The sequence below is a fragment of the Terrapene carolina genome, unplaced genomic scaffold, assembly GCF_002925995.2.
Source record: "Terrapene carolina triunguis isolate 2854851 unplaced genomic scaffold, T_m_triunguis-2.0 Scaffold67, whole genome shotgun sequence".
Lineage (NCBI taxonomy): Eukaryota > Metazoa > Chordata > Testudines > Emydidae > Terrapene > Terrapene triunguis.
The window spans coordinates 20,718,317-20,744,438 of record NW_020664418.1 but is presented as its reverse complement, the minus strand read 5'-3'; positions in this window follow the sequence as shown (position 1 = coordinate 20,744,438).

The following is a 26,122-nucleotide window of genomic DNA, read 5'->3' as shown; positions in this document are numbered from 1 at the left end:
GACTGCGGGGATGTTTCATTGCTGTGTAGACTTCTGGGCTCAGGCTGGAACTCAGGCTCTGGGACCCTCCCTCCTCATGGGTGTCTAGTTGCTGTGCAGATTAGACTAAAGTCTAATGAATTCTATCTACAGCTATGCCAGTCACAAAATACCACCTCAAAATCACTGTTACTCCACGAAACAGATACTGAAGAAATGTGAGTGGCTAAGAGTAAAACTGAGCCAAAATTCACTCCTAAACAAGCAATAAGAGACCAGACACCAACAGCTTTTTAACCAGTTGGTTCTAAATGTTATCAATTTTCCTCAACATTTAGCAGTAACATCAGAAATTAAACACATTATAGAACCGTTAGGCCTAGTCCCACCCCTGTTGCTATTCATGTTTGTTAGTGAAATCATATTCCATTAATTTACACATTCAGAGGGTGGCAGGCATTAAATTTAACAAAATTCCCCAAACTAGAAGTTGAATTCTGTTTTCCACGTGGATCTCTTAGCTCATGCCTGCCTGCTGCCACTGCCGCCACTTTCCTTTAGGCTTAGAAACTTGGCAAATCAATTTCAAGTTTAAAAGTATAGTCCTTTATTCAGAGGGTTGGCTGCCTTCTGAAACCTAGAGCACGTTTCTCCTCTTGTTTAGAAGACTGATGTGGAAGATCAGGTGAGGACTGAGCATGTCTAAGAGGAGGAGAGACAGCAGCAGAATAGTTTAGAAGTTTTGACTAGATCAGGTATGTTGGTCTCTATGAGGAGATACTTCTTACCATGAATGCTGCTTAATGCACTGCATGTTTGGCAACAACATGACAGGACTCCACGTTTCTAAAAATTAAACTAGCTCTTGAAAAATATTTACAGAGGTTCTGCAATTGCAGCTTGCATTCCAGCCACATGCACACAGACTGGATTCCTGCTGCTTTCTCCCTCTATGTTCCTTGCACCAAGTTCCATGCAGGTGGCTACAAACGCAACATAAAAAACCCAATTCCCATGCTTACTAGGAGTGTGGGATAGAGATTAATATCTCAAGTGTGTGCCATTTTGCAATCCTGCACTGAATTCCACAGCAACAAGACTGCAAACTCTCATCATCATAATGAGAGAGAAGGTGGGTGAGGTAATATCTTTTATTGGAGGAAGAGATGAGATTTTGAGCTATACTTATAATTAAGAAGGATAAAACAATTTGAAGAATAGCTAGCCCAAGACTCAAAAAGTAATAGCAAAAAATAGCAAAAAATTTTAACTACATCAGAAACAGAAAGCCTGCTAAACAACCAGTGGGGCCACTGGACGATTGAAATGCTAAAGGGGGACTCCAGGATAAGGTCATTGTGGAGAAAGTAAATGAATTCTTTGCATCGGTCTTCATGGAGGAGGATGTGAGGGAGATTCCCAAACCTGAGCCATTCTTTTAGGTGATAAATCTGAGGAATTGTCTCAGATTGAAGTATCAGAGGAGGCAAACTGGTTGAAATTATAGCAAGGAACAGAATGACCAGACACAGATGAACATGATTTACTGGGGAAGAGCCAACATGGTTTTTGTAAGGGAAATCATGCCTCACCAGTCTACTAGGACTCTTTGAGGAGGGTGACGGCAACAAAATGGCAGATGAAATTCAATATTGATAAATGCAGAGTAATTCACAGTGGAAATGCTCAACTATACATATAAAATGGGGTCTAAATTGGCTGTTACCACCCAAGAAAGCTCTTGGAATCAATGTGGGTAGTTCTCGGATTGCAATGGCAATCAAAAAAAGCTAACCATGTTGGGAATCCTTAAAAAAGGGATAGATACCAAGTCAGAAATTATCATACAACCTCTCTAAAAATCCCTGATATGCCCACATCTTGAATACTGTGTAGATGTGGTCACCCCATCTCAATATATTATACATATAGGTTCAGAAAAGGACAACAAAAATTATTAGGGGTATGGAACAGCTGCCAGAAGCTGGAAATGGATGACAGGGGATGGATCACTGATTATCTGTTCTGTTTATTCCCTCTGGGGCACCTGGCATTGGCCACTGTCAGAAGACAGGATCCTGGGCTAGATGGACCTTTGGCCAGACCCAGTACGGTTGTTCTTATGTTCAGCTCAAAAAGCTTGTCTCTTCCACCAGCAGAAATTGGTCCAATAAAAGATATCACCTCACACACCTTGTCTCACATATCCTAGTGCCAACATGGCTACAACACTGACATCATCATAATGCATTTAACCTATCCTTACCCACCCTGTAGACATACTTCATCATCCAGGAAACTCAAGACCTTATTCCCACTATACCCCCTTTGTAATATCCAGAAAGTCATAATATCTGGAAGACTCATTTATTTCAGACACTGCAGAACTCTCCCTCTTCAACAAATCAGTCAACAAAAGCAATTAAACATCACTCAGATGAACGTTGGGATCAAGCTCTTTTTGAGAGACAGTGGAAGCAGGGAGCTATATACAACAACATTTGCTCTATAGATATTTAGCATTTGTTTAGAATAAAGAATACATCATAGTGCCAGATGGTAATATACCATGGGTGGCTGGTGAACCAGCTGTTGAGGGAGGCTAGCCCCCAGCCCCAGAGTGGGTCTCTGGTCCCAGCCCTGGTGCGTTCTTGAGTCCTGGTGGCACACTGGCCCACCCCCGCCCAAGCCCCAGCCCCAGCCAGCCTGGGCTAGGGAAGAGCAGGAAAGAACTGCAGGAAGGAACTTGGGGCAGAGTGTGGGCAGGGCCATGCCAGGCAATTTGGGGAGGCACCGCCTCCCCTGGCCTATGATACCTGCTGCCCATGGTAATATTACACAAGTGCCACAAGCTGTACACCTTGGAGGTACATAAGACACAAAACAGATAATATTTAGAGGCAATTTAGCTTGGTTAGAAGCACCCAGTTCTTGATATAAATTGAAACAAACTAGAATTTGCAAGATGATCTCACTTATTGTGTCACTTTCCACTCTAAAGCATTCTAAGTTCTGTCAATTATATAGCCCAGAACCACTATATAGCCCAGTACCTCAACAGCAAACCATAGTTCAGAATAGAAAATCTCCGAGCTCAAAACAAACCTGCTGAAAACCCTAGACCTTGGACCCCAAAAGATGACTGCTTGATCTGCTAAATATATTCTTGTGGCTCCTCCAAACCAAATTGAGAGAGGCATCTGTTTTTTTCTCCAAAGGGAGACAGTTACCCACCCTTGATGGCCAAAGGCAAAATGCAATGATTAAAGCAATTAGTGGCCTCGCACTTGCAGGAAACTATACAAAACATCAAACAACCCTGTGATGTTCAACAATCCCATTCTCAAACAAAAGTTAACTGATTGCAAGTTCATATTACTTATGAACTACAGGTAACATTTTCAAAGATGCTTAAATTCTGTTTTCAAAAGTCACTTTTGAAAATGGAACTTCAAGCTCCTAAATCCTTTGAAATACTTTTGAAAAATTTTCCCTCACACTACATTAGCAAGGCAATAATAAAGAAACCTATTCAACAGACAGTAACTTTCCAGCTACACAGAGCTCTTCTTCAGGTCTGAGAGGTGTACTCTGTGTCACAGCTAAATACAAGATTTAACAAATAGTTTAGCATGTGAGGTATCATTTGCGAAGTCATGATATGTTGAACATTACTATCCTGTTGTATCCATTGTATCTAAAGTTATACTATGTATGTTACTGAAATAAACTGAGTCTGGGAGATGCCCACAGATGGCCTTTCAGTGGCAAAGGAGCAACTAACACCCCCAAGACAGATTTACATTAGGACTAGCTGGCCATGTGTAGATGGCACATTAAGGAGAATCTGGTCTCCCAGTGGACCTCTCCTGAAGCTCATAGACAATGGGGATTGCTTAACTCGCGACTCAGCAGGGGACATAGAACATGTGATCCCTGACTCCATGTTTGAGACAGTATCTTTTCATGCCCATGGATTTGCAGGGGGTGTGTGTAAATATGACTTCACACAGAAAAGTGATAACACAAGAACACCACATCATCTGTGGATGAACACTTCTCAAAGCAATCACTCTGTATCTGACCTATTAATCCTCATCCTCAAAGGAAATCTGCACAACACTTTCAAAAAAACAAGCCTGGGAGCTTAAATTCATAACTTTGCTAGACACTAAAAATCAGGGACACTGGATTTATGGCTGATTACAACAATCTGTAAATCACTAACCTGCCTTTTTGTCCTATGAGGAGTGGGGTATTAATGAGCACTTCACCTTGAATGGTCCCTTAGAAGAAGAACCGACTACCTGCGTTTAACTATCTGTTCAATCTGGTATTTAGCTGTGACACTCCAAGTACCTTTCCCCGACCTGAAGAGGAGATCTGTGTTGCTCCAAAACTTCTCTCACCAACAGAAGTTGGTTCAATAAAATAATATTACCTCACCCATCTTGTCTAACATCCTGGGACCTACATGGCTACAAACACCACATACATATTTGACACAGGTGATCACTTTTCTTTTGGATGAGGGGAAGAAAAAAAACAAGTCACCTACCTTTCCCCCATATACTAAACACTGTTCTTTAATGATGGCCTACATTTTCAACCAATTGGTGTCTGAGCCACCGCAAAAAAAAAAAAAAAAAAAAAAAAAAAAACTTTTAAATACAATACAATGGGCTCCTGAATGAATTAGTACCTTCAATAAGAAGCCAATTAATCCATTATATTATAGGGTGAGGCACTGCTAGAGTTTTGTGGACAGATTCCTCAGCAGGTAAGCTGATCTAGCTCCAGAGCCACACTGATTTACATCAACTGAGAATCTGACCCAATAATTAATTGCCTGGACAGCTTTTTAGTAACATTTATCATCTATAAAGAAATTTACTAGAACAATGACAGGAGGATAAGAGATAACAATACTGGAGGGAGGGGGGTCTACCTCATATGCATCTGTATTCTCAAAAACTTGCAAACAGTTGACAGTCATTAAATACAATTTTTAAAATTAGCTTTAAATCTTGTAGTTTCCAAGTGAATGCAAACCTGCAGCAGCATCCCATATTCCTCCTTCACAATACAAATATTTTTCCAGTGGTTTGCCTCAACAGCAGTAGTTGAATTTGGCAAGGTGCTGGATCAGTTCGTAGGCATGCATGAAATCAAGATCAGTCAACTGTGGAGTTACTTCAAATATTAAAGTGTGTAGCCAAAGACTGACTTTTTGTTTAATTCGTGTCTTTTCTAAGCACAAATGGATTAGCAGCAGATTTGAGGTAATTAATTATAATTATTAACTTCCAAGGGCAATAAGGCACAATAGACTCATTAACAGAAATGTTTCAATTTAGACTATGCTTGGTTCTCTGTTCTAACACAGTATAACATTTGTTAAGATGGCTAGGGTCAGATACATTCCCTCACATTGAACAGTGCCTTTCTCCTCAAAAAAGCAACAGAGGGTCCTGTGGCACCTTTAAGACTAACAGAAGTATTGGGAGTATAAGCTTTCGTGGGTAAGAACCTCACTTCTTACATCTGAAGAAGTGAGGTTCTTACCCACAAAAGCTTATGCTCCCAATACTTCTGTTAGTCTTAAAGGTGCCACAGGACCCTCTGTTGCTTTTTACAGATTCAGACTAACACGGCTACCCCTCTGATACTTTGAGGAGAAAGTATCTCCATTGACTAAAGAAAATCCACCTGGACTCTTTTAGGCATTTTCAACCTGTAATGGACAAATTCCCTTCCTTCTGGGACAAACACCATGGTCTTCATTTGAGCATGAGTCAATGGGAGTTTTAATTAAGGACCATAGAAATTTGGCCTTACAAATACTTACTGCTTTTGTCTTGACTTCCAAACAAAAGACCACCACCACCTAGTCTAACACCCACCTCAATAGCATGATAAACTATTGCAAAATTACAATTTGTAAGAGCCACAATTATTTTTTTTAAATCATCTTCTATTCGATGTTCCTCTAAGTACAGGAATATTTTACAATCTCAATTCATTACCAAGACACAAGTTCAATGACACTCATGAACCGAATATGTGGAGAACTCAATGCAGCCATTAATATACCCAATACATTGAAAACTCCACACTGCTTTAATAAAATTCTGCACATACCAGCACACTTTTAGTCTAAACCAGCCCAGGCACACCAAAGCTGCCTTACTGTGCATGCTAAAGAGAGAATGCCCATCACCACTTTGAAAACCACATTCTAACTATATCAACCAGTTTAAAAAAAAAAAAAAAAAATCATTTAAAGGAAGTGAAACTCAGGGTGCATTTAAAAAACAAAAAACTAGCTGTGAAAATGAGGAATTAAGCTAATTTAAAAGGAATGCTTATTTATTTTATGGCCCTATGTGCACTCTGAAGGTTCAGTTTCTGACACAAGAGAAATTAAATAACTTTCCAGCTAGTCTGTCTGGCTTAAGGACCATGTAAGATCACAAATAAGAGTGATAGGGATTTCTACCAATTAAGCAATTACCCTCTGGGGGTGAGGTGGAACCAACAGTTACTTTTGCACACCCTCTGGGCTGCAGTGTCTATCCACAAAGAGGAATATTACAGACTTAGCTCAGAACTGTCATAGGTTCAGACTTAAAATCAGAAACATTTCACATGATTTCAGTAGCGTGTGTATGTCTTAATGCTCTGCTATCAGAATGGTGCAGGGCCTCTATGTACTGAAACCCATTTTTACAATCAAGTAGGCGAGCACAGAGACATATAATGGATTAGTTAACAAGGTTTGTGGATGTTAGATTCTAGTAACTGTGAAGAGTGAAATGCCACCTAGCGTCCCAAGACATTACAACTCATTTATTAATAAGGTGGTTAAAAATATACCTTTCAGATCACTTCATGTATTTCTTTTTATACCATATGCACTTAATGTCTCTACACTGTGTGCAAACCATCATATTGTCTGGGGTACCTCTGCAACAGTCACCTCTTTGCATAACTCTAATTTCCCCTCACCAAGCAGTAGACTAAGTGCCAAATTTAGCAGATTGGCAATTCACATTGCATCATACACACACTTTGTTGCAATTGTGTTTCAGCAATCCTTCAGTTTTCACTTTTGAACAGTGATGGAGTTTCATTGGATCCCACTGAGAGGAAAAATATATATATATATATATATGCTCTTTACACAGCTTGTCATTCTCAAACGAGTCGGGGGTCATTTATTTGGGATATTCTGGCTCAACTTTAGTGCAATAAGATCAGACGGCAATGTGTACAGTATCTTGCATTTTTTCATATGGAATGAAAGGCCCCAATACAGCAGCGCATCTCTAATGTTAAGCACATGCTTAAGTCCATCCCTCTTCTGCAAAGCATTAATACATGCTTAAATATAAGAATTAAGTATTATATTAATTTTAAGCCTGTTCGGGGCTTTGCTGAAGTGTGGCCTTATATATAAGGCCAACTTATTTTTTCTTTAAACAAGTGTTTGAATCATCCAATTTAGCAAAGCAAGTAAGACTAATGGAGTAAAAACACATCTTCTACTGATGCAAAACTATTTTAGGATGAATAAATCTTATACAGAGATGATACTAATGATTAAAAGCAAAAATGTGTCCCTCCATTTCATCAGGTAAATTAAGAAAGCAGAGACAGAAATATGGAAGCATCTACTCAAAACAGGACAGAAAAGATCAATCTGGCACACTTAAACACCTTCATCACAAAGTACATTCATGTGAATACATTTCAAAATCAAATGGAGTTTCAAGAAGCCACATAGAAAAGTCTCCTTTTCTACCCAGTCCACGTTTGTCACAGAATGAGAGAAGGTACATGTTCCAGTTACTTTCTTTTTGGGGGGGGGGGACACACCCCACCATGGAAATGTGTCCATTTTTCCCAAAATGGAATTTTCTGCAAAACATTCCATTAAAAAAAAAGCTTTTCCATTTGTTTAATATTTTTAACAGACACCTTAAAGGATCCAATTTAGCCAGCTCCTTATGTGGAGACTTTTTCTTATTGTTTTTGGTATTGCCCCATGTTTGATTAGTCACATGGTGGGGCAGAGAAGAGCCGAAAGGTTGCATTTTAAAAAATCCACAGAAAATTTTGAACAACAACTCAGAGCAATATATCTTTTCACCCTAGTACTTTACAATTTTCCATGTAAAGTGTGCAGCTACCATTAATAAAGCTTGTGTCTTTGTATCAGGCTTGTTGCCTGAAGAACCAGAACGACTTTAGTCAGCTGCACCTCAGAGCAGTTTTACTGAGTTTCTAGCAAAAACTAGGCTTTCCTCCAGTTAAACAACCATAATTTGTTTTAGTTTGATAGGTCCTACTAAATAATGGTGTCATCAGTAAACATCTGGCTTCTTCCAAGCAGATTAGGAATCCAATGAGGAAAGTGTGTTTATAATTCTAATTTGAAACACAGCACATTAATATGCTGATTCTCATAATGTTTGCCTTAACCTGTTTGGAGAAATTATGACTACAAATATCTTGTACACAACACCTCTAAACTACCAGCTTGTATAAACAACATAAGAGCCGATGCAGCCTCATGCAGATGATTAGAACCACTTCAGAGGCAATCATGATTAGCGCTTTGGCTCGAAGCCATATTTTACACATAAACAAAGCATCTGTTTCTGAGTTCTTGTCCCAAGCTAATAGACCCACCTCCACTATTACTAATAAGCACATTCAAGAGGGCCAGATGGCCTAGCTGAAACAGCCCTGTTTTTTTCCTGAGCGAGGCATATTGGAGCTATAGAGCCAACATTGGCTCCAAATCATATTTCCTTGGGCTCTAGGTACCAATAAGACAAGGTATAAACTGGCTCTACAAAAGAAGAATGTAAATTCTGGGGCCATCCATTATTCAGAATTGGCACCAAGCCAGCTAGGGTTCCTCCTGACCATCCCTTCTCGTAGGTACAGTGAAAACAGATGAAGTCCAGCGTGCTCCTGCAGGAGTCAGTGTATTGCAATGTAGATTGCTTCTATGCCTTGCAGGGTTCTGCAGACTCAGCAAACCCCTGCCTGCAGCCAAGCGGTACTGTTCAGCTGACTTCACTGTATGTTGTACATATTTGACAATCAAGTGGTTTTACATATTTAATAAAGCACAGGGCTGTTGGAATAATCTGTATAGTGGAGGTGCTGAGAGCCATTGAACCAGACTGTAACCCCTGTATATGCTGGAAACCACTTCCAACCAGGAGGTGCGGCAGCACCCCTAGTTCCAGCACCTATGAATTAAAGAATCATATTTAGCTAGTGGAACGGGCCTTTAAAATGATCTTGGGCTCCGAACAGCAACTGAAAAGGAGAGCCACATACAGCAGCACTTGCATGGCTCTACACGAACATCTCCTTCCTTCTGTGACCCACGTTCAAGTTTGACCAGTGGTCATTTCTAAGTAGATTAGACTGAAGAGCACCACCTGCTGAGAAGCCCCTGCTGCAGGGAAGCTCAGGACTGATTTGACCCAGGAGGATTAGCGGAGAGAAATCTCCTCACAACTCTTTTGAAAGAGACAGTCAGGTCGTAGTTAATGACAGGGAGAGATCACTGTTTGGGTTCCCTGCACCATATAACTGGGTATTTAGAGACCTTCCTTTCCCCTCAGCTGTGTACCACCCAGCTGACAGAGGTGACTGGGTTTCAGCAGTGTGCATGAACAGAGGGTTGTTAATTATAAAGGACAATTCACTATAAATGGAGTTTCATTGTAACAGAAGCAAATCACTTATTCAAAGACAGTCCTCTCCCTTACCCACATCCCCGCTGCTGCCACGCTTCACCTTGGGAGTAATAGCAAACTTCTTTATTCCTCTGACCATACTGCAGCTGTGGCAAGCCCATCTCCTCTGTGCCACCACTGGGCTCCAGCCAGAGATTTTTCTGTACTTCTGCCCCCTAGGGAGTGGTGACTTTGGCCTGATCTACGCTACAGAATTGGTCAACATAAGGCAGTTTACATGTACCTAACTCAGTAAGCGTCCACACTAAAATGTAGCTCCCACTGATGTAACTCACCCACTACAGCAACTGAGGGCATGGCTACATTTGCAGATGTAGAGCACTTTGAGTTAAACCAGCCTTTGGAGAACGGTGTGGCCACATTTGCAGCACTTGCAGCAGCATTGGGAGCAGTGCATTATGGGCAGCTATCCCACAGAGCACCTCTTCCCATTCTGGTGCTGTGGGAAGGGGGCGGGGCATTCTGGGTCCTGTCCCAACGCCCCGTGATGCATCAGTTCACATCCCAGCAATCCCTCTGCTTCCGTGCACATTTGGCACCATCTTTCAACGTTTTTTGTGCTGCGTGCTCTGTCTTCCCCTTCGGTCTGCGGGAATGGAGCCCAAATTGCTGAGGAATATGCTGACGAGTCTCGCCAGCACCTAACATTTGGCAGTCGAGTTACTCCTTAAGATCCAAACTGACAGTGAGGACTCCAACGATGACATCGACTCAAATAACGCATATTACATAAGATTTCTTGTGGCATTCATGGACATGCTCACCATGCTCTGCTGCTTTTGGGCTCGGGAAACAAGCACTGAGTGGTGGGATCACATCATCATGCAAGTCTGGGATGATGAGCAGTGGCTGCAGAACTTTTGGATGAGAAAAGCCACTTTCATGGGACAGTGTGATGAGCTTGCCCCCATCCTGCGGTGCAAGGACATGAGATGGAGAGTTGCCCCGACGGTGGAGAAGCGGGTGGCTATTGCAATCTGGAAGCTGGTAATTCCAGACAGCTACCAATCGGTCGCTAACCAGTTTGGAGTGGGAAAGTCGACCATTGGAATCGTGTTGATGCACATTTGCAGGGCCATTAACCGCATCCTGCTCAGAAGAACCATGACTCTGGGTAACGTGCATGACATTGTGGGTGGCTTTGCACAAATGGGTTTCCCTAACTGTGGAGGGGCGATAGATGGGACGCATTCCAATTCTGGCACCAGCCCACCTAGCCTCTGAGTATATTAATCGCAAGGGGTATTTCTCTATGGTTTTCCAGGCGCTTGTGGATCACTGTGGGCGTTTCATTGACATTAACGCAGGCTGGCCTGGAAAGGTGCATGACGCATGCATCTTTTGAAACACGGGCCTGTTCAGGAAGCTGCAAGCCGGGACTTTTTCCCCAGACCAGAAGATCACCGTAGGTGAAGTCGAAATGGCCATTGTGATCCTTGGAGAGCCCACTTACCCTTTAATGCCATGGCTCATGAAACCCTACACAGGGAGCCTTGACAGCAGCAAAGAGCAGTTCAACAACAGGCTGAGCTGGTGCAGAATGACTGTGGAGTGTGCTTTTGGCCATTTAAAGGGCAGCTGGTGCGCTCTGTATGGGAAGCGGAACCTGGACGATGACAGCATCCCTGCTGTTATAGCCACATCCTGTACACTCCATAACATTTGTGAAGGGAAGGGTGAAAGCTTCACTCAGGCACAGACCTCGGAGGTTCAACACCTGGAGGCTGAATTTGAACAGCCAGAGAGCAGGGCTATTAGAGGGGCCCAGCGTGGGGCTGCACGGATTAGGGATGCCTTAGGGAGCATTTTGAGGCTGAAAGCCACCAGTAACGTCTGGTGCCCTGCATGGGAGTAAAGTGCAGTGGTTCCAATGTTAGTAGGAATCAGTTTGCTACACTTACTTGCAGTGCCTGTTGCTTTCCTGAGCTAAGGTATCTTTTACTTTATGTAATAATAAAGAATGTTTTCAAGGCCAAAAAAACCCACATATTGAAAACAAACAACTGCTTTGGAAACAGAAAGGGCAAGGGGGTGGGATGGAGAACGGTACAATTACAGATTTGCGTATGTCCTGTTATCATACTCAGCCTTCCTGTCTGGAGTGCTGTGCAATGAGTGCTGCACTTCAGGATGGCTATACTGCATGGTGATAGGGGTTGAGTGCAGTGGGTAAGGGTCGTAGTTTGCAGGGCTGGGTGGTGAAACTACAGGTGTTGGAGGCAGCTGGTGGCAATAAGAACCTGGATGTTGGGGAAACTGGGTTGGAGGTGACATGGGGGCACAAGCAAAAGAGTTTTGGAACAAGGGCTGCGGGGGTGGTAGTACTCCGCCTGCATGGCTACGAGCGCCTGGATCGAGTCCGCTTGGTGCTCCATGACGCTTATCAGCCAATCCATGCTTTGCTTCTGGAGCTCCATGCTTTTGTGCCGGCGATCCACATTCTGTTGTCAGATCCTCCTTTCACTCTTCCTCCACTCCTGTGCTTTTAGATTCTCGTTAAGCAACTGCTGCATTACTTCATGCAGCTTGTCTTTGCTTCTATGTGGCCTCTTCCTTTGTCTTTGCAGCCTTTCGGCCAGTGATAACACAGACGGCTGAGATCTCAAGGTTGCATCTGTAAAGGCAAAATGCAACACTTAACAGAGGCAGCATTGTTCACACCAGACAGAGCAATGATTCCTCTGTACTTAAGGAGGGCAAGCACAGTCTACAAAATAGCATAATTTGCCCATCCCAAAGCGAGCATACATAACCCACGGGATCCCCAAAATGGTGAGTATGCACAAGGTCCGGGGAAATGACTGTTTCATGGCTGTACTGTCCTCTGGGTTTCTGTGCCTTGGGGAGAGCCAACAGCTGCAGGGGGCCCCTATACTGAACACTGTCCCCATATTTTATACAGGAGTTTGTCCTGGAAGATCTCACTGCTGAGGGTGACCTGGGAAGCAAGAAGGGTCTTCTACAACAATGCGGCTTCTGCTCTGGCTCATATGCAGCTTGCCTGTGTGCAGCAATGGTCTCCCCGCCCCTCAGGGCACAGTGGCGTGGACATGTTAGCCTGACTGGGACAAGTATCACAGTGGCTCTCCCAGGAAACCTGCACAAGCGCATTGCCCAAGTTCTGGCTGAGACCTTTGAAGAGATCACTGAGGCCAATTACCGTGATGTGCGAGAGCACATCAATGCCCTATTCCGCATCTAGGCATGCATGCAGCCCTAACCCTCCTTGCTCCAAGAGACCACCCTGAACAATTTCCTTCCCAAAATGAAAGCCACTTATTGGGCACGTCCTCTGGTGTTTGTCCTTCCCCAAACACTGGCCGCAGTGACTGGCTACCTTCCTCCTGGCTTGAGAGCAGCTCCTGGCTGCCTGCATCTAGGGATTTCGGGATTGTCTTCCTCCGCCTCAGCACCCTTGCTCCCCCTCCTCCTGCCTTGTTGAACTGGGCTCTGAAGTGTCCATGGTGGTACTCTGAGTGGAGGTGGGGCCGCCCCCAAGTATTATGTCCAGCTCTTTGTAGAAATGGCAGGTCACAGGGGCAGCAAGGGAATGGCGGTTTGCCTCGCGGGCTTTGCAGTAGGCATTCTGCAACTCCTTCACTTTAACCCTGCACTGCAGTGCTCCCGGTCATGGCCCCTTTCCATCATGTCCCTCAATATCTGCCCGAAGGTATTGTAATTCCTACAGCTGAAGCGCAGCTGGGACTGGACAGCTTCCTCCCCCCAAACACTGATGAGGTCCAGTACCTCACCATTGCTCCATATTGGGGATTGCCGGGCGTATAGAGGCATGGTCACCTGGAAAGATTCACTGAGAGCATTCCATGCCTGGCTGAGCAAACAGGAAGGGGATTTTCAAAATTCCCAGAGAATTTAAAGGGTGGGTCTGATGGTTGGTCACCTGAGGGCAGGGCAGTAGAGTTCAAACTGATGACCAGAGTGTCTAGAACAGGCATTGTGGGACATTTCTGGAGGCTGATCAGAACACATTAACAGACCAGGGCGTCCACACTGGTGCCGCAGGGCTCCAACAGGGGCACATCAAATGTTATTCCACTTGCCGAGGTGGAGTGCCTTGCCAGTGTGGACAGGTTGTGAGTTAGAGCGCATGGGGCTGCTTCAATGTGCTCTAACTCGCAAGTGTAGCCATGCCCTTAGTAACTCCACCTCAGAGAGGTGTAGCAATGTAGTTAGGTTGTTGCAGTGTCAGTGTAGTGCATTGCTTACATTGACTGTCGCTGCCTTTCAGAAACCATCCCACAATGCCCTACACTGACAGTTAAATTGGTGAAAATATTCCTGGTGAGGATACACATCAACACCACAAGAAGCGTGGTGTGGACACAAAAACTATTTAGTTACTGCAGTGGCTGTATCTTAGTTCAGCTTAATTTGGTAGTGGATACTTGCCCTTTGTTTCTCCTCACCAAGTGGGAGAAGGTGATAACAGCACTTAACACCTCTGGGGCAAAGCAGAGTGACAAATAACAAAAGCCCACTGAAATGCACTGAAGCAACTCCGGACTTTCACTCCCCTTCATTATAAGCAGGTTCCACTGTAGCTTTAAAAGTGCTCCAGGATCTCATGGGATGAAAGGAAAAATAAAAATATGTAAAATATTATTCTTACTATTTCCCCCTGCTGCCAATCCTATGATCATTACAAGCATCACACTCAGGCTACTCATTGGCTTTAAATTAAAGCCATGAAGTGCAGACACTTCACAGCATGGAACAGCAGAAATACTCTATCTGTGGGTGTGCACTGTCCACTGGAATGACTCAGACATGGAAACAAAGATCCTGTCGTAGCATATTTAATCCAACAAAGGTGTTTGGAATCCAGTCTATTAATAGAGCCACATTGTAGCAGAATGGTCTATCAGCTTTTATCACTTGAAGGATTCTATCAGGCAAAGATTATGGAATCACGGGAATATAGGGCTTGAAGGGACCTCAAGAGGTCATCTAATCCTAGGGTGACCAGACAGCAAGTGTGAAAAATTGGGACGAGGGGGGGGGGGGGGAAATAGGAGCCTATATAAGAAAAAGCCCCAAATATTGGGACTGTCCCTATAAAATCGGGACATCTGGTCACCCTATCTAATCCAATCCCCCTCCACTAAGGCAGCACCAAGAATACCTGGACCATCCCTGGAAGGCATTTGTTTAACCTGCTCTTAAAAACCTCCAATGACAGGGATTCCACTAGTTTCCTTAGTAACCTATTCCAGAGCTTATCTACCTTAACAGTAAGAAAGATTCTCCTAATATCTAACGTAAATTTCCCTTACTGCACTTGAAGCCATTACTTGTTGTCCTACCATCAGTGGACATGGAGAACAATTGATCACCATCCTCTAACAGCCCTTAACATATTTAAAGACTTATCTGCCCCCACGGCCAGTCTTCCTCCCTCCCACAAGATTAAACATATCTAGGGGGTTTTTTGTTTTAACCTTTCCTCGTAGGTCAGGTTTTCTAAGCCTTTTATCATTGCTGTTGCTCTCCTCTGGACTCTCCTCAATTTGTCCACATCTTTCTTAAGGTATGGTACCCAGAACTGGACACAGTACTCCAGCTGCCCTGAGGCGCTCCCCCTCTCCCCCCCCCGCGCTGGGAGAGGGAGTCTGAGCCGCACGTGTCAGCATGCCGCCGGCAGCCCAGCCCAGGAACACTATTAAAAAAAAAGTTGGGGGCATTGCTTTTTGGCGCCCCCAAATCTTGGCGCCCTAGGCAACCGCCTAGTTTGCCTTAATGGTAGCACCGACCCTAGACCCAGGACCAATACCTGCAGGACCCCAGTAGAAACACTGGCCTTATTTGACAAGCAACCATTGATAACTACTTTGTGCACAGTCTTTCAACCACTTGTTTACACACCTTATAGTCATCTACATCATATTCCCTTGTTTGCTTATGATAGAAAACTTGGATCACAAACTGCTTTCTGCATCCTTACGCATAAAAAATGGACCATATTATACATACTTCAACAGCAACAGACATGGCTGATTTGTATCTTCTCCATTTTATGATTTTAGTTAAAAAAAAAAACACACACACACCACACACTAATAAAGAGTGCAGGAGCGGGAGCAGAAGGTGCTTAAAAATGACCTGAATCACCACCAATTTGCCCTCAATTCCACCAGTTGCATAAAAATAATTGTCCTTTTGATGAGCAATGCAGTTTTCTTGATCTGTGTCAGCCTTGTGACGTTTGTATAATTAAAAAGAACAGTATATTCAGCAACACACCACACACTAGTAGGACAGGGAGAATTCTGGAAAAAAGGTGCCCAAGAATGCTAATTAGAATCAAATCCATGGGCAGAAGACTGGCTTCCAAAAAGACTGCTGGACAGCTGGGGGTTAAACAAACATCTAACAATGTGCATCATTTGAAGCATTTCAGTCCCAGATTAGACCAATAGGATTACTCAGGTGCTCCAAGTTACACATACATTTAAGTGCTTTGCTGGTTGGGACCTACCTGAATTTCCTGTTTATGGAATGTACAAGATTTGATTTCCCTGACCAAGGTTGCCAACCGTATTTTACCAAAGAGCCCTCAGACAGACATCACTTCCCCTTTGAATAAATCTGAACACTGGCATGCTAAATTAATGTCAGACACCACCTGTCATAGTTCCTCAAATTCAAGATCTTTTCCCTGCATATTCCACTCCTGGTAAAATGCTAATACCCAGTTTACTTAACACTTTCCCTGTGCCTTGAATTAGCTCACAACATAGTTCTGGAATCCCTCGTGAGCAAGTGTCCCATTTGCACATGTCAAGCATCCATTCTATTTAGTCCTCTCCCAACTGTTTAATTTCTGCACCAGAAGCATCCCCTATACTCTTCTTGATCTAAACAGCTGACTTGATACCCCTGAACAAAAGGGGCCTGGTATCTTGGTGAGTTCCCATGGGCCTAACTACCACAGAGGGGCTTGTTCAATATACACGGGGGGGGGGGAGGGGGGAGAGGAAGAGATAGGAGGCAGGCACGCCGATCTTTATGATTATTTTATCAGTTAGCAGAAGCATAAAATCTACCCCCTGACCTAACACAGTACTATTTTATTTCTCTTTACTCTATTTTTTTCTTCTATTGCCAATAAAAGATGAAGCATCACTAAAGGTTATGTTCTCATTAATATTTTCAATAAATGACAAATTTTAAGTTAAACCAACCAGCGTTTGTAGCAGAAGCGTCTGCTACCATGACATTTGTTTGACTTTCTTTCTGAAGATGTATCACCACCCTTGGTACCACAAAACCCACCTGGAAACTTTTATACTGAATATGAAGTAGTTTAATTACCCTCTGAATGTTTTAACGACAAATCTATACACTAGCACAATGCAGAGTGCTTCAGTACCTCCTTCAGCAATGAATGGGCCCTGGGGAGCACAAAAATCTTCCTTTTCTGCTTTTTAGGGCCTGATCCAAAGCCCATTGAAATCTATGACAGTCTTTCCACGGACTTCGTATCAGGGCCTTACAGAATTTAACTTTCCCGTTTTTTTGTTCTGCGCAAGTGAAAAGAGCGACACAACCTGGAGAACCATACACAGTACCTGCAACCTAGTTAAATGCAAGATGTTATAGTTCTTGCTGAAGAGTGTGAGGAATAGAGCTTGGGCCATATTTTCAGTTGGAGCACATAAGTGAGGATTTGCATGTAGTTTTGTGGCTGCTAACTATGGCACACATGATGCTGTGGAAACCAACTGAAAGTCTTGCCTATTATGTCTATCTAAATTAAAGAGACAGACAAATGACCTCATCTTTGCCTAAAAGCATCTTCTAGTCTCCCTCAACCCTTGTTGGAGCTCACACTTCCCGATTTGTTCAATAGTATGGTTCAACCCTTCAGTGGAACTCTACGCCTATTTCCCTATTAGGGCACATCTCCCCTACTTTGCCGAGTAATGCCCATTTTGTGTGGGTTAATACTGCTTGGTGTAGGCCAGTCATGCCTGCTTCACACCTGATGTTATGAAACAACGCAGCATAAATTATGTTTGTCTTGATGATCTCCAATGTGTGCAACATCAATATAACAGTCAGGGCCGGCTCCAGGGTTTTGGCCGCCCCAAGCAGCAAAAAAAAAAAAAAAAAAAAGCCGCGATCGCGATCTGCAGCGGCAATTCGGCAGGAGGTCCTTCGCTCTGAGCCGGAGTGAGGGACTGTCCGCCAAATTGCCGCCGAATAGCTGGATGTGCCGGCCCTGATAACAGTGCAAACTTCCCCATAATGCCCTGCTCTGGAGGGGTGATCTTTAGGGAAGAGTGGGAAGTGTAGCTTACATATTCATTCAATTCCTGACCTCTCTGGTGAGACTGCCAACAGGGTCACTACTCAGTGCAATTTGTGTTGTTGCCAGGGCCGGCTCCAGGCACCAGCTTAACAAGCAGGTGCTTGGGGCGGCCAAGGAAGAGGGGCGGCACCTGCGGCAATTCGGGGACAGCAGGTCCCTCACTCCCTCTAGGAGCGAAGGACCTGCCGCTGAACTGCCGCCGCCGATCGCAGCTTTTTATTTTATTTTTTTTTTTCCAATTGCCGGCGCGGGGCGCAGCGGTTTTTTTTTTTTTTTTTTTTGCTTGGGGCGGCAGAAATGCTAGAGCCGGCCCTGGTTGTTGCTTTTAAATACATGGTTCCAAATTCTCAAAACCATATCAAAAGCCCAACTGTGCAAGTTAGGGAGGGGCAGAAGTACATACATGCGTAGTAGGCACACATTCAAGCATTTAAGTCCTTTTCATTGAGAATTGGACTGAGGCTGTAAAACTAAATCACAGAAACAGTTCAAGTCAAAAGATGACTGACAGTCATTACAGTTACTACAGACCTTAGCTGGAGCTAAACCTATGACCTGAGAATGAAAGGGTATATAGGCCATTATTAACAATTAGCACCACAACTGGAATCAGTTTGATTTGCAAAACACTTACTCTGAGATTGCTAGAAGCTTCACAAAGACGAACATTATCTCAATTTTTCACATGGAGCAACTGAGACAGACAGGATAAGTGACTCACCCAAGGTCACATAGCAAGCCCTAGGACAAAGTGGGAAATAGACTCCAAGAACCTGGATTCTCAGATGCGTGTTTTAATAAGATCTTGCTACCTCCAAATTGATGAGTTAACATTGATTATTAGTGTCTAAAACAGTCTTAATACTAAAACATGTAGTCTTGGTTACACTGGAAGATGTATCCTGTTAGAAAGTGTGTTAACATGTACTTTTGCCTACAGTAAAAAACAAGTACAGTTCTGCTTTACAATGTATTAGCTGATTTCCTGTAGGGCTGACCAGCTGACATTTTTAGGCACAACTTGTCCTGTTATACAATTGATGCTAAATCATGTTGAACAGCACATTAGTTAACATGCTTTCTAACATGATGTATTTCCCCAGTGTAGATATGACTGAGTGTGTTATGCCTACACTTAAGAGGGGGCGGGGGGGGGGGAAATCAAATGCACAATTACAAAATGGGGAATAAATGGCAAGATGGTGGTAGTAATGCTGAAAAGGATCTGGGGGTTATAGTAGGATCACAAATTGAATATGAGCCAACAATGTTGGAAGAAGGCTAATATTCTGCATTATGACCTCTCAAGATACTTTACAGCCCTACATTTCTATGCCGAAGTGCACATAGGACAGTTAATATCTCAGTAAATTTAGGATCAAACATACAGATTTGTAAGACCTAAAATACCCAATAAAAAGGAGGAGCACTATGAACTGAACAAAGAATTGTATTCTGTTGTACAAAAGCTGATTCTTGTTCAGACAGTAAAGTTCACAAGAACTGGAGGTTAATTTGCCCATTATAGGAATGAAATAGAAAAAGGATGCATGTGGCAGAAATATTGCCGAAATAAATACTTGGTTATACACACTTGTGGGGGGGGGGGGGGGGCACACAAAACAGTATTTCTCAGTGCTGGGAATGAATGTTGCTCAGATTCAGTGATATTTCATCCAACTCCCTTCTGCACTGTTCATTCCACACTCTTATACCAGAAAAAGCCAAAACAGACATTTTATATTACATCAGGTCTTTTCCCAATCACCAAACATAAAAACAGAGGTAGGAGGAAAGCTTATTTCTGTTTAAGCATCCATAAAAATATTAGAAACAGCTAATGTGCTTTCTACATGTATGATTCATACCAGTTGTAGGAGGGGCTCTAACCTGCCAAGCATGAACTAAAACAAAAGTGACACAATAATATAACTACTGTTTGAATGGGACAATATTGTTCAAATTAAGAGCTCTTGTTCTGTCCTTTAACTCATACTGCAGTTATAGTTTTTATTGTATTTTATCTGTGCATTAGCATTTGCGCTAGATCTTGGTCAGCACAAGCTCCGTTCTGTAAGTGTTTTTAAATTGTGAGTCCAATCCTGCAAACACTTATGGGAGTTGTGCTTAGCATCAAGAGTACACCCATTAACATCAATGGGATTGCAAGTGGTAGAAAGTTACATTGCCAGACCCTCACTACCCAGACCCTGCCTACCCAACACACAAATTTGCACTGGTTTAGATCAATTGCTGTAAACCCCTGTGTGGTTTAACTGAAACTGTTCCTAATTTACTTTGGTTTAACTGGATACTAACTCAATTTGCCTTTTGCTTTGGTTGAACTAGATCAGTTTAAAATCCCACTTTCAGTTAAACTGGTACTACTCTCTGTATTGATAAGCTATATCTTAAGTCATAAGCATTTGGGTGAGGCATAACAAATAAAACAATGCCCGGGCTAAAAATATTCTTATCCACACCTTCATTTGTTTATTAAACCAAATCCCACCTTATTAGGTTTTCAATCTCTTCCACGTGCTCCTCCCCCCCCCCCCCCCCCCCCCCCCCACAGTACCACTTGTCACCCAGGCAGGTCTTGCACTGATGGGCCAACACAGTTCGCTTGTTAAAATAAATTAGTCTAGGAAAGAGAGGAGGAACAGCTTCCCCTCCTCCCACTTAAAATCTTTTAACATTCAAGCTTTGAGTGTAACCAGAAAATATCAACCAACTGGTGGGGTTTTTTGCTTTAAAAAGCAAACCAACCCCACAGATCTAATATTAACTTATCAAGCTGTTATACTGTCCCCCTGCAGCTCCCCCACCCCAAGCCCTTTCCAGAAAGGGTATTCTTCTTGAAAGTAGAGGATATTAAACCAGCATTTCATTTTGTGATTAAGAATATATTCACAAACTATAGGTTTGCAAATGGTCTGAGAGCAATCTTCTAGTAATCAGTCAATTGTAATATACACTGTCTAGAACAACTAAGCAATTAAAAAAATTTTTTTTAAAAAACACTACTTCTCCCTTCCTCCCCCAAGGGAATACCCTGTTCCACTGGGGACAGACAGTTCAGAATTAGCTTTACAATAAAAAATCCTCTAACTCACATAAGAGCCTTTATTCTTCTAGCACAGATATTTTTAAAATTATAGCATTACAGAGTATACTAAAACAAGTATCTGTTGCATGACTGATTTACTTAGAGATACATATAATAAATGAATTGATAAGCTTATTAGATTTACCCCAGTAAGATAAAATGTATTGAGGCACATTTTGTAATAACTATGAAAAGCCAATAAAAGTAATATCAAGTTTATATTTTCTGAAAATAAATTAAAAACTCTCCACATACACTAATATTTTACAAGTACTCACATTTTTTTTTTCTTTCAGACTACCTTAAAAGGGAGAACAATTCATTCATAGGTTAGAAGGTGCCACACCCAAACAGATCATTTGCAAAAAATAAATCAAACAAAAATTAGATCTTCAGGGGATAGTTTTATCTGTATGTTCAAAAAGTTGGTTTAAAATCTAGCCCTCTTAATACTACCAGTTTAAGAGTAAACTATTACCTTAAAATAAGTATGTATAAAATAGTATGTTCATAGAATTTTGCTTTCTGGCAAGATTATTTAGACAGCCATTACATTAGGAAACCACACAGTACACTTAACCTACCTGTACTTTTGATCAGCCTTTTTGAGCTGTGAAATGTGAGTTTCCCATTAAGAAATAAGTACAATTATCTTTAAAAAGCCACAATGAAAAGATGCAGCTCAATGGGTATCTTCATTAAGACACTAACCTACATTACCTGGACATAAACAAGTCACTCCACCTAATTAAGTGAATTATTTCTCTCTACTAAAAAAGGGTTTCCTGAGCATAAACACCTCACTGAGTGGGGAGGCAAAGCACCTTAACATCCATGAATAATTGGAACTAGGGTGACTAGACAGCAAGTGTGAAAAAAATCAGGGCAGGGGGTGGGGGGTAATAGAAGCCTATATAAGAAAAAAAGACCCCAAAATCGGGACTGTCCCTATAAAATCAGGACATCTTCTTTAGCCAACTCACTTTAATAGCACATGTGCACATAAATTATTCTAATTATTTTATTATCAGTAAAGACTGCAGAAGTGCAAAGGACGTTCAGCTGTTAGCAATTAAACCCTCGACTGCTAATATGAATACAGCAAAAGAAGTGAAGATGGGTTTAATTTCCCACTGAGAAAGCAAGAATGAGAATCCTTTTGAAAGAACCGGTTTCCATCAGCAAGCCTCAAATAATTGTTAGGACCAAAAACATTTCCTCCAAAGACTTCTTGTTGCAGGGGGAAGTCCCTTTGTAGCTAGGGCCATTATTAACTTGCTTTTTAAAGGGATGTTTATAAAACCCTCTTGTTTTTGAGCAACACAAAAATGTTTAGAATGAGCCTCCAAACCCTATAATTTACACTAGAGTCAGAAAGATCAATTATCAGTATCTGGGGTAGTTATTCCCACTAAACGTGGCTTTAATTTTAGATTCTGGGGAAAGTATTAAGTTGAAAGTATTTTTTTTACATTAAGCTTTAGAAAAGGTTAGTCAAGAGTCTGAAAATGTAAATGTTTGTGGAGACCAGAGTTCACGATTTATTTATATTTCTTTTTTAAGATAGTGAAAGCTTGAAGCTTTCTCTGAGCTCCCCCTTGTGAGCAACTGCTAAAAATGCATCTCCAACAATGAGTTGCAATTTTGGATCAAGTTGTTTGTTTGTGTGTCATGCCCCCAAGGGTCTTGACAACACCAAGCTGTGGTTCCAAGAGTATTATTTGAATACAAATATTTGTCCCTAGAGGGAAACAGGTCAGTTTCTGGGGCTCCTGTATATAAATTGGAGAAAACAGTTCCTAGCTGACATTTCTCCTGTGGGGCTCATCAGTGCCCACTGCACTCAGCAAAAATCAAACCTGAAGAACTAAGGAGCAAGCAGTGGAAAGCGGCTCCTGCCCACACAGTGCAGAAAAATCCTGCTCCTTCACAACAAGGCATAACTTAAACCATTTGGAGACCTGATAGCAAGAAAGGTCTACTTTTGTTTAATGTAAGGGTATGTCTACACCCAGCTGCTAGTTCGGCGGCTGGGAATCGAAGTTCTGGGTTCGACTTATCATGTCTTGTCTGGACACGATAAGTCGAACCAGGAAGTGATCGCCGTCGACTGCAGTACTCCAGCTATACGAGAGGAGTACCGCGGCGTCGACGGGGGAGCCTGCCTGCCGCGTGTGGACCAAGGTAAGTTCGAACTAAGGTACTTCGAACTTCAGCTACGTTATTCACGTAGCTGAAGTTGCGTACCTTAGTTTGAATTGGGGGGTAAGTGTAGACCAAGCCTAAGAAGTAGATGTTGATTTAGGTCAAACTTGCAGTGTAGGCACCGGGACTCAGAAATCTGGGTCTGGTTCTTGACTAAGCCATGCATGTCTTGTCTCCTTACCAAGCCACTCTAGCTCTCTGTGCCTCAGTTTCCCATTTGTAAAATTGGGTTACCACCTCTGCCTTACCAGGGAATTGTGAACATGATTTACTTACTACCTGAGGCCCAGATCTTCAAAAGTATTTAGGCACCTGGCCCTGAGGCTCTCACAAAGTACAAGAATGGGAGCCCTGTAAACACCTAGACAGACAGAGCCATGAGCCACAAATAAGCATACTTATTGTGATGGGGCGCCACTCACCACGCTAGTGCATCCTGCTGGTCATCTTGGGGATCAACTTCACAGGCCAGCAGTGTCTCACCCACTGTCACTTCTGCTCCTGGACCCACATCACTCCAAGGGCTATGGCATCCTCTTCATGACACAGCCCTCCAGCTGTGCCACAGTCTGCTTGCCCCTCTTCCAGAGGCCAGTACTGCAGTCCAACAGCCCAGCCACTTTCTCAGTGGCAAAGGGCAGGGGACCAACACCCAGATCCCATCCCAGGGACTCTATAGATGGCAGCTATGTGCTACATCCCCTCCAACATCTCAGTACATTCCCCTAAGCCATAGCCCTAGCACCTTCTTTCCCCTTACCTCAGGGCCTCAGAATGCCAGTCTTAGCAGCCAGCCAGGAGCGCTCTTTAACTTCCCCAGACTCTGCTAGTAGCACTGCCCTGTCCAAGGTGTTGGTGCTCCTTCCTTCTTACTAGGAGCCTGATTTTCCCTCCTTGAGCTCCAGGTAGCTACTGACCCTGCTCTGTCCTGTAGCTCTTCTTATATGGATCTGCCAGGCCCTGACAGGCTCCCCCTCCTATTGGCTGCTTTTCAGGCAGCCCCCCTAAGGCTCTATTAACCTTTACAGGTCAGTTTGGGGCAAATGCCCCATCACATCTATGTCAAACAGCAGTGACACACCATTGTGATTGGACACCAATAAAAAACTTGCAAGTATTTTAGCACTCTTAATCTAACAGCACCCTGAGTAAGGCTTAGAGGAAAAATAAGAGTGAAAAACACTTGCCTCAGCACTGGGTACCTCACCAGAGAACGTGGACATTAACAACAGTGGGCTATTGCAGTAGAATGCTGACATCAACGGCAGAATGCCTGTTGCATATAGGGGAGCTAGCCTAGCCCCTAAGACTGTAGAGTTACCAACTAATCCATATTTCTCATGATAATATGAGATGATCTAAGCAGCAAACCTAACATGTTGGGGTTTTTTTCAAGTCTTCCTCTAGCAAGCAGCCTCTAATGACTCCAGCCTATACCTACTCCCAGATAGCTCTTTTAGATAGTTTTCCCGATTTGCCCTGAGTGCCTGATTGGGCCATCAATCTCCTGTGTTACTCCACTCTGTCCACCTGCAGGAGATCTGACTTCACTGGAACTCCTCACCTACCCGGCCCTCTTTCAACCATTTGCTCAAGCCGCTAATGGCTTGTCTACACTGCCCCGCAATTGGGACTACCGGGGGTGGGAATAGCAGTGCACACGAAAATGCTGCGCTGTAACACCCCTGAGTGGACACTGCGGGTGCAAACTGAAAGGGTCCTACTCCATATTAATGTAATCCTGTTTGATGAGAACTATATTAAAACAAACAAGGCCCCTTTTAGTTCATGCCTGCAACGTCCATATGGGGGAGTTATAGCGCAGTGCTTTGCCATGCCCTGCTATTCACACCCCGTAGGCCAGTGTAGACAAGCGTTTGGTCACTTGAGTAACGACTTGAAAGAGTAAGGACTGATGGCCAGATTTTCAAAGGTACTTAGGCACCTAAAGATACAGATAAATCTCATTGGGTGCCTAAATACCTTTGAAAATTGGCCTGAGTGTTTATCTGTGAAAGAAACACAGCGAGAAAAAACTGCCATCATGGATAATCCTGGCCCCATCGATGTCAATGGGAGTTTTGCTAGGATTTTTAGGTTTGTACTCAAACATACCAGCACTTAAAAGGAAGCTAAAATATTTGTATATATTTAATTAAAGCTTTTTTTATACTAACATATGTAAAGTCTGACTGTGCTTGGACTTTTTTTTTTCTCCTCACTCAAACACTGAGAAAGATGCTTTAGGAAAAGAAAACCTGCGTTAAACTAAAGATGCTTGGGGCAGTCGGTTCTTGGCCTTTTTGAAATGGGGGGGTCTTGTTTTCATGACTGCTTTTATTTCTGCTCCATGTTCAGACAAAATGACACTGGCCTTCTAAATCACATAGGTTTATTTAACTTTGCTTCTCATTAACCACTTAAATGGAAATTCCAGAGAGGGGAATTTTGAATATCCTCTTGCAATGAAGCAGAACATGTTAGCCATCAAATTCTAGTTGCTCATTCCATTGACTGGAGAAATGTCTGCCATCTGATTTCTTTTATAGGACTACATTTGAGAAAGCAAAGTTTATCGTGCTGACTTATCTAATTATATTAAGTTAGTGAATTGCTGTCTCGACAAGTAGTTTTAATGTACAAATCTAGAAGGAAAGGTGTTTTTGTAAACAGGTGTCAATGACAATGCTCCATCAAGCACTAAATTGGAAGTGC